Raw genomic sequence first — 9,403 nt, forward strand, 5'->3', positions numbered from 1 at the left:
GATATTTAGATCTGGATTAAAACTATGATAATATAAAAAGATGTAGCATTTTGCAGGCAGAAAGTGGAACCAAACTGAGAAATTACAGTCAGAATTGTGAATGGTTGACAAGAGGGTTTGGCTGTGCTCAGTTTGCCCTCTAGCCACCACAAAAGCTGGCTAGTGGTCTGTGCTTACTCTTTTTACTCATCTAGGCAGGCAGAAGCTGGCCACGGGAAGATTTCAAGATTTCACTGAGCCCTGATGGTTAGAATGCAATATTGCAGGCTAACTCTGCCCACAGCCTGGAGTTCGATCCTAGCAGGAACAAGGTTGACGCAGCCTTTCCATCCTTCTGAGGTTGATAAAATGATCCAGATTTTGGGGGACTTTGTAAAACACTATGGGGCAGTGTCGTCTGAGTGCTATTGCTATTTAAAGGAGAAGATGCAAATCTATCAACTGCTACAAGGGATTATACACTTTTTATTAGAATAATTATTGATCCGTTCAAGTGGAAGATTGTCAAACCAAGTTTTGGGAATACACTTTGATGCCTTCATGCTTTAAAAATAAATTTCACACCGAATTTAATTCAAATGACAAACCCCTCTTTAACATATGGACTCATACTACTCAAAAAATTGGGTTTATGATTTTATTCAAATCATAATAGATTTTAGTAATGTGAGTTTATAGTTTCATTGAATTATTCTACTTTGTTCATCTTTATTGATATCATGTTTTGTTTCCAGTTTAACAGTGATTTTAACTTTAAAACAATATAATATATTCAGTTATTTATAATTAATTAATGATGTAGTGTAGTCTACTTTTCATCTTTTTGTAAATAGTTTGTCCTCATATGTATTTTATTAGTTTTTGCCCTGCCTTTTTCTTGCTTGTTTATATATCCTTTTAATTCAGAAAAAAAAAGACCATGAGCGATGCTTGCATCTCTCCCAACTTTCTCACAGTTGAATTTGAATGTATAGTTTCACTGATGCATTATTAATAAAATTATTATATTATTAAACTTTTACTAAATGATTTACTTCTTGATTTTCTAAACATCTCTTTGAAGTTTTCTTTATACTTTCACAACTGCAATTAAATAATGCTGACTCTATCTGACTTTTCCTTTAGTTGCTTAATAATGGTTTTTTAGTAAAACTAAAATTCCCCTTACTAAACTAATATCTGGTTAACCTAGTAATAAATATGTGCTTACAGAATATAGAACAAAACAGAACAACAGAGTTGGACGGGCCGTGGAGGTATTATAGTCCAATCCCTTGTTCAAGCAGGAGACCCTATACCAGGCGTGTCAAACACGATTTCATTGAGGGCCGCATCAGGTTTGTGTTCGACCTGCGAAGAATGTGCTTCGGGGGGGGGGGGGGAATAGCCATCTTGACATCACTTGTGTCAGGGGTACAATTGGGGGCCAGGTGGGACTGGGGGGATCTATTGTCTCCAGAGGAGGAACGTGAGACCACAGAGAACACCAAAGCCTTGTCCTCCAGATGAGCCTTGCTGACTGCTGGTGGCTTTCCTTCCTTCCTTCCTTCCTCCCTCCCTCCTTCCTTCCTTTTCTTCTCTTTCTTTCCCTCTTCATTTTCCTTTCTTCCTTCCCTTTTTTCTTTGTCTTTCTCTTTCTCCTTTCCTATCCCTTCTTGGAGGCTCAAATACAAAACATTTCTTGTTTTGTTTTGCTTTTTGTTTGTTTTGCTAGCCCTTTGCCAGCAAAAATGGAGCCCGGGGTGGGGGTGGGGCGCATGCAGTCCTCTCCCAGCGAAAATACAACTCAAGCAGCCCCCAAGGTCTGTTTTTGCTGGTAGAGAGCTGCAGGAGGCCAACCAGGCCAAATATTTGGCCTTCCCAAACTCCATTCTCGATGGCATAGGCAACACAGTCTGGTCCTTCACGGTTTCCAGGGAGGCCCTGTTGTGATCTGACGATATAAGCAACTCATGGGCCAGATCCAGCCAGGAGGCCTTGAGTTCAACGACCCTGCCCAACAACCCTGCCTTTTCTGTAAAAATGCCAGCTTTCCAGACCCAGGTCAACATCAATAAATTTTTCTTTTCCAAATCTCCTTGTTCTACCGCCAATTCTGAGATACATTTTGGTCTAACTCTTAAGGGGAAGTTCGGATCTCAAAATAAAGTGGTGTTTAAGCTTTCTAGAGCTAGAGGAACATGAACATGTGTTTCTTTTTCGAATATGAACTCTGTGTCAAAAGTGAAATTTTCTGGCTGAATTGTTCAAATGCTGGAAAACCAAGGTAGAACAAAGTGTATCTTAGAACTCAATTCATCCAGAAAACATTTGATCCAGAGCCACATGTTCATGTTCCTCTGGCTCTGAAAATCTTAAAAACCACTTCCTTTTAAGACCTGAGAAAGAAACATATATTGATGTTGACCTGCATCTGGATAGCTGAAGAACCACTTTTAGGAGTTAAACCAGGAGTTAAACCGAAGCGCATCTTAGAACACAATTATGCCAGAAAGCATCAGTTTTGACCAAGAGCTCAAATTAGAAAAAGAAGCACATATTCATATTCCTCTGGCTCTGGAAATCTTAAACACCTTCCTTTTAAGACCCGGAGAAGAAAAACAGATTAATGTTGACCTGTGTCTGCATAGCTGAACAGCCACTCCATTTGAGATCCAAGCTTTCCCTCAGCAGTTAAGACGAAAGTATATCTTAGAATTGGCGGTAGAACTCAATTCAGTCGGAAAACATGAGTATCACCCAAAACTCAGATTCCAAAAAGAAACACATACTGATGTTGACTTGCGTCTGGAAAGCTGAAAAACCACTCCATTTTGTGATCCGATCTTTCCCTGAAGAGTTAGACCAAAGTGTATCTCAGATTGGAACTAGATCTCAATTAAGCCAGAAAACATGGGTTTTGACCCAGATCTCTGATTCCAAAAATGAACACATATTCATGTTCCCCTGGCTCTGGAAACTTTAAAAGCAACATCTTTTTAAGCCCCGGAAAAGAAACACAAATTGATGTTGACCTGCTTCTGGATAGCTGAACAATCGGTCCATTTTGTTATCTGAGTAGTTAGCCAAAGAATATGTCAAAATTGGCAGTAGAACTCAATACAGCCAGAAAAATTGAGTTTTGACCCAGATCACAGATTCCCAAAAGAAACAAATATAGAGGTTGACCTATGTCTGGATAGCTGAACAAGCACTCCATTTTGAGATTCGGCCTTTCCCTCAGCAATCAGAATGAAGCTTACCTTCGAACTCAATTACATTAGAAAATATGTTTTGACCAAGAGCTCAGATTTAAAAAAGGAACACATATTCATGTTCCTCTGGTTCTGGAAAGCTTAAAACCAACTTACTTTTCAGCCCCGGAAAAGAAACACATATTGATGTTGACCTACATCTGCATAGCTGAACAACCACTCCATTTTGAGATTCCAGCTTTCCCTCAGCAGTTAGACCAAACATATCTAAGAACACAATTATGCTAGAAAATAGGAGTTTTGAAGAAGAGCTCAGATTAAAAAAAAGAAAAACATATTCATGTTCTGGCTCTGAACCACTCCATTTTGTGATCCGAGCAGTTAGACCAAAGAATGTCAAAGCAGTAGAACTCAATTCAGCCAGAAAACATTAATTTTGACCCAGATCTCAGATTTTAAAAAGAAACATATTCATGTTCCCCTGGCCCAGGAAAATATCTTTTTGAGCCCTCAACAAGAAACACATTGATTTTGACCTGTGTCTGGAAAGCTGAAAAACAACTCCATTTTGTGCTCTGAGCTTTCCCTGACCAAAACCGATCTCAGAATTGGCGGTAGAACTCAATTCAGCCAGAAAACATGAGTTTTGACCCAGATCTCAGAGTCCAAAAAGAAACATATTGATGTTGACCTGCATCTGGAAAGCTGAAAAACCACTCCATTTTGTTATCTGAGCATTCATGTGGCGCCGAGGTGGCGCAGTGGTTAGGGTGCAATACTGCAGCCACTTCAGTTGACTGCTAGTTCTGCAGCTCAGCAGTTCAAATCTCACCGGCTCAGGGTTGACTCAGCCTTCCATCCTTCCGAGGTGGGTAAAATGAGGACCCAGACTCTGGGGGCAATATGCCGACTCTGTAAACCGCTTAGAGAGGGCTGAAAGCCCTATGAAGAGGTATATAAGTCTAATTGTTATTGCTAACTGCTATGTTCCCCTGGATCTTGAAAGCTTAAAAACAACTTCCTTTTAAGCCTTGGAAAAGAAACATATATTGATATTGCCCTACGTCTGGATAGCTGAACAACCACTCCATTTTGAGACTCGGCCTTTCCCTCAGCAATCAGAACAAAGCGTACCTTCGAACTCCATTACGTTAGAAAATATATTTTGACCAAGAGTTCAGATTTAAAAAAGAAAAACATATTCATGTTCCCCTGGCTCTGGAAAGCTTAAAAAAACTTCCTTTTCAGCCCCGGAAAAGAAACACATATTGATGTTGACCTATATCTGCATAGCTGAACAACCACTTCATTTTGAGATTCGAGCTTTCCCTCAGCAGTTAAACCAAACCTATCTAAGAACACAATCAAGCTAGAAAATAGGAGTTTTGAAGAAGAGCTCAGATTCGGAAAAAGAAAACATATTCATGTTCCTCTGGCTCTGAACCACTCCATTTTGTAATCTGAGTTCAAAATGACAATGGTATTAGAAAAATGGACATGACCATTTTTCACCCTTAACCATTGATGCAGCATTCCCATAATCATATGATCAAAATTCAGAAGCTTGGCAACTGGCATGTACTTAGGACGGTTGTAGTGTCCTGTGCTCCTGTGATCTTTTGCAATCTTCTGACAAAGAAAGTCAGATTCACTTAACCATCATATAATGAACAACACCTTCAGTGATTCACTTAACAACCATGGCAAGAAAGTTTGTAAAATGGGGCAAAGTTCCCTTAATAAATGTCTCGCTTAGCAACAGAAGTGTTGGGCTCAATTGTGGTCGTAAGTCAAGGACTACCTGTACTCACTGGGTTTGATACTGCTTAGCCTTTTTGACTTCAGCCGAATTCTGCTAGGTGGCAAGTCAAGCAAAAAAGACAATAGTCCTCAAAATTATGGAGTTACCTATTACAGAATATTGAATATAGAATGATATGGTTGGAAGGAACTTTGGAGGTGTTCTAGCTCAACCCTCTGCTCAAGCTGGAGACCCTGTATCATTCAAAAGAAATGACTGTCCAATCTCTTCTTTAAAACTTCCAGTGAAAGAGCACCCATAACTTCTGGAGGCAATTTGTTCCACAGATTACATAATTGTTCTCACTGTCAGGAAATTTTTCCTTAGTTCTAAGGTTGCTTCTCTCCTTGATTGGTTTCCATCCATTGTCTCTTATGCTCTTGAAAGTTCAAAGCCACCTATCAAAATTTAGCAGATCTGACTCTGAAATAAAATGAATCACTGGATTTTACAAGAAGGTATTGACAGGGACCACAAACTTAGCAGGGATTCATTGAATATGTTTGCTGCACAAGAGGTGAAAGATATTTGATGCAATTAGATTTCTTTACAGGAATGCTATAGATGTTAATTTGATTTGATTTGATTTGATTCTATTTTTTTTCCATTTAATCATGGATGCTCCACTGCTGGAGTTCTTCAAGAAAAGGTTGACCTTTTGTTCAGGATGGAATAAAGTCTGCTGCCTTGGGCAGAGGGTTGGACTAAAAGACGACCCCTCAAGTCTTTTCCAGCCCTATGAGTCTATGATTGCAATGGATTTGGAAGAATGCTTTGGGGGAAATGTAGTTTATTTCATTTCCCAAGCAACAACAGTTGAGCAATCATGTGGTGCCTGAATCAATAAGCAGAAGGACCATGCAGCTCTGTGGACAAATGAACACAATGTTCTTTTCATTCAAAGCCAAGCCAGGTTTTCCACCTGATCTACTCAAATTATGAGAGATGTTTACGTTAAAGAAGTACTGCTCTTAATTGTCCCTGGGATTATTCATAGACTATTCATACTTTAGGAAAATATCACATAGAAGAAAGCAGAAGATCAACAAAGGCTTTGTATTCCTAGAATGAATGTTCTGAGTGTCATTGTTGACTTAGTTCCATTGTGGTTGCAAGATTGGAACTATGCCCTAATGGCTTTGCTTTCAGGAAACTCTTGTGTTTTTTCTAAAGCGTTAGCGTTAGCAGTATAAGTTTCGGGACATTCTGGGTTCCCAGCACAACTTCTCTATGTGAAGGAAAGCTTATCTGGGAAAAAATCATCAGAATTAAAGTGTGGTCTACTTGTTCATGATATGAAAGAGTACCGCCTTAGATTTCATGGAGTAATACTCCCTTCAATTAGAAAACTACTACAGCAAGGATGGGGTCTAGATAGAAGATGACATTTCTGCATTTTTACACAGAACACAGAATCATAGGGCTAGAAGGAAACTTGAAGTTTAAGTTTGAAGTTTAATTTTATTTATAGGCCACCCAATCCCGGAGGACTCCGGGCGGCTTACAAAGAGGGGAAAGAAAGAAAATAAAAAATAAAAATAAAATAGACAAGTTAAACACAGGGGTTTAAACACAGACACATTCACTTCAGTCGGGGCTGGACCTCAACGATGAAGTCAACAGCCCCAGGCCTGCCAGAATAGCCAGGTCTTGACAGCTTTTCTGAAGGCCATGAGAGTGGGTGAGGTCCGGATTTCTGGGGTTAGTTTGTTCCAAAGGGTCGGGGCAGCCACAGAGAAGGCCCTCCTCCAGGGAGCCGCCAGCCAACATTGTCTGGCTGACAGCATCTGAAGGAGGCCCATCCTATGGGATCTTACCGGCTGCTGGGAGGAGTGTGGCAGTAGGCAGTCTCACAGGTATGCTGGTCCTAAGCCATGTAGGGCTTTAAAGGTAAGGTAAAGTTAAACTCAGAGGTCTTCTAATCCAACCTCCTGATCAAGGCAGGAGACCCTAGATCCGTGATGGCAAACCTATGGCAAGCATGCCAAAGGTGGCCTGTGGAGCCCTCTCTGTGAACACGTGAGCCATCATCCAGCACAGCTCTACTGCGTATGCGGGCGTGCCTCCCATTGGCCAGCTGATTTTCGAGTCTGCTGTGCTCACAGGAAATACACGGGGGGAGTGCAGGGGGATGCAGCATGCCCCCCTCCCCCGGCTCAATTTTTGGCACCAAGAGGCTTCAGAGAGGCCTCCAGAGCCTGAGGAGCCCATTTTCGCCCTCCCAGAGGCTGGAGGAAAGCCTCCGGAGCTTGGGGAGGGTGAAAAACAGAAGGTCCGTTTTTCCAGAAGAGATTGGACAGTCATTTGTCTGGAATGATCTAGGGCAGTGATGACCCCACGCATGCACAAGGTTATATGTGGGGATCGCATGCGCATGTGCAGGTGGGCAGGGCACATTGCATTGTGGGTGTGGTGCATGCACACGCGCACCATTTCAACACACAGTTACAAAAAGATTTGCCATCACTGCCCTAGATCATTCCAGACAAATGACTGTCCAATCTCTTCTTGAAAACTTTCACTGATGGAGCATCCACAAGTGCGAGAAACAAACCATTCCATTGATTAATTGTTCTCAATGTCAGAGATTTCTCCTTATTCAAGGTTGGATCTCTCTTTAATAAACTTTCGTCCTTTATTCTTATTCTTTGTGAAAGTGTCTCAAGTAGTGGACGACAGTTATTTTTTCCTTCATTGTCTTCATATTCATAACAGTGTCCTAACAGGCCACAATGAACTGGGTAACCCAAGATCTCCACTGCAAAATAAATCCATCCTACACATTTTCCATGTTGATCTCACTGCTGCAGGTTGCAGTCCATCAGAGGTGGTATTCAGCCAGTTCGCACCAGTTTGCTCGAAGCAGTAGCGGAAATTTGGCCTGGGTTGCCAAACCGGTTGACTGACCACCTGGTCACTTGGTCGCTTGCCCACCTGCTCACTCGCCCCACCTGCTCCCTTGATGCATGCTCGCTTGCCCCACCTGGCTGCCCGATGCTCACCCCGCCCATCCCAGCCCTATATATGTTGCCTTCATGGCCCAGCTGGGCCCAGCCCAGCTATGTGCATCATCAGTCACCTCCGTGGCTCACCCACTCTGATCAGCTCACCAAAGGTACGTAAACATGCCACCCGCTTGCCCTTAGCCTTGGGTCGAGGCCAATGCTCCAGGGATGTGCCATTCCCTGAGACCCCAGAGCTGCTGCTCGCTTGCTGCCCGCCTTGGCTGGGTCAGGGAATGCACCATTCTCTGGCTCCAGCCTTGCTTCAGAGCCTCCGTCCATTCATTGTCCACCTCGGCTGGATCGGGGAATGCTGCATTCCCTGGCTCCGGCCTTGCCCCAGAGCAACCGCCCGCTCGCCCTCAGCCTCGCTCACCTACCTTCCATTCTGGTTGCTTTGGGAGGGGGGACACACGATGAGGCTCTGACCAGGTGCCAATCATTTTTTGCTGCCTTCCAGTGCAACAGGCCATTCTCCTGGCCAGATCCAGCGGCTGGCCATGAACAGCACCGGCAGGCAATGGGTACTTGTGCATGGCCGGCTTGAAGAACAGTATGGCGGCGACAAGTCCCATGACCATCGCTGCCATCACCACCCTTTTTGCGCTGGCTGCAATTGCCCATCCCATTGCCTGCCGGTGCTGCTTGTGGCCAGCTGCCACACCAGGCCAGGAGAATGGCCTGCTACATCAGAGGAACTGTGTCGCAGCGGAGCTGCTTGAAAGGCAGCCATCACCCGCAGTCTTTAAGCAGAGGACAAAGCAAAGAAATAGTGCAAGATTGGAAGATGTGGAGAGACCACCTGACCCATAGAATTGCCCAGAGTCAGACACAACTGAATGGATAAGTTCCTCATCATCATTGTACGAAAGGGTCAAGAAATACTCCAGAAAGGAAAAAAGGAGCTGACGTCACAATGATACGATGTGCAATCTTGGAGCTTCAAGATCGCAGTCAATATTTCTGCTTCTGAATGGTCCTTTTGGACCTAAACCGTGACAAATGGCTCCGTGTGCCACCTGTGGCACGCGTGCCATAAGTTCGCCATCACTGGTATAGGGTCCTGCTTGAGCAGAGGGCTGGACTAAAAGACCTCCAAGCTCATTCCCTTCCAGCTCATTCATTCTAAAATATTCAACTGCTTTGAAACTTAGTCAATTTGGTCCTCAATGCATTTTTACCTGATTTTTTTTTATTCTGGTACTCATTGCTTGTTTGATACTCAAATGCACAAGCTTCAATTTGTCTATGTGGCCTGCCTTATGACTCACTACATTATTCCTTACGGGAAAGTTTTCTTTGGTATTAATCATTTTAATCATCTTCACAACTCCAGGAATCAATTAACATTAAGTACCAAAGTGCCACTATATAGTGGAGAATAATCCATTTGGAGAAGAAATTTG

This window comes from Thamnophis elegans, chromosome 15 (genome assembly GCF_009769535.1).
Source record: "Thamnophis elegans isolate rThaEle1 chromosome 15, rThaEle1.pri, whole genome shotgun sequence".
Classification (NCBI taxonomy): domain Eukaryota; kingdom Metazoa; phylum Chordata; class Lepidosauria; order Squamata; family Colubridae; genus Thamnophis; species Thamnophis elegans.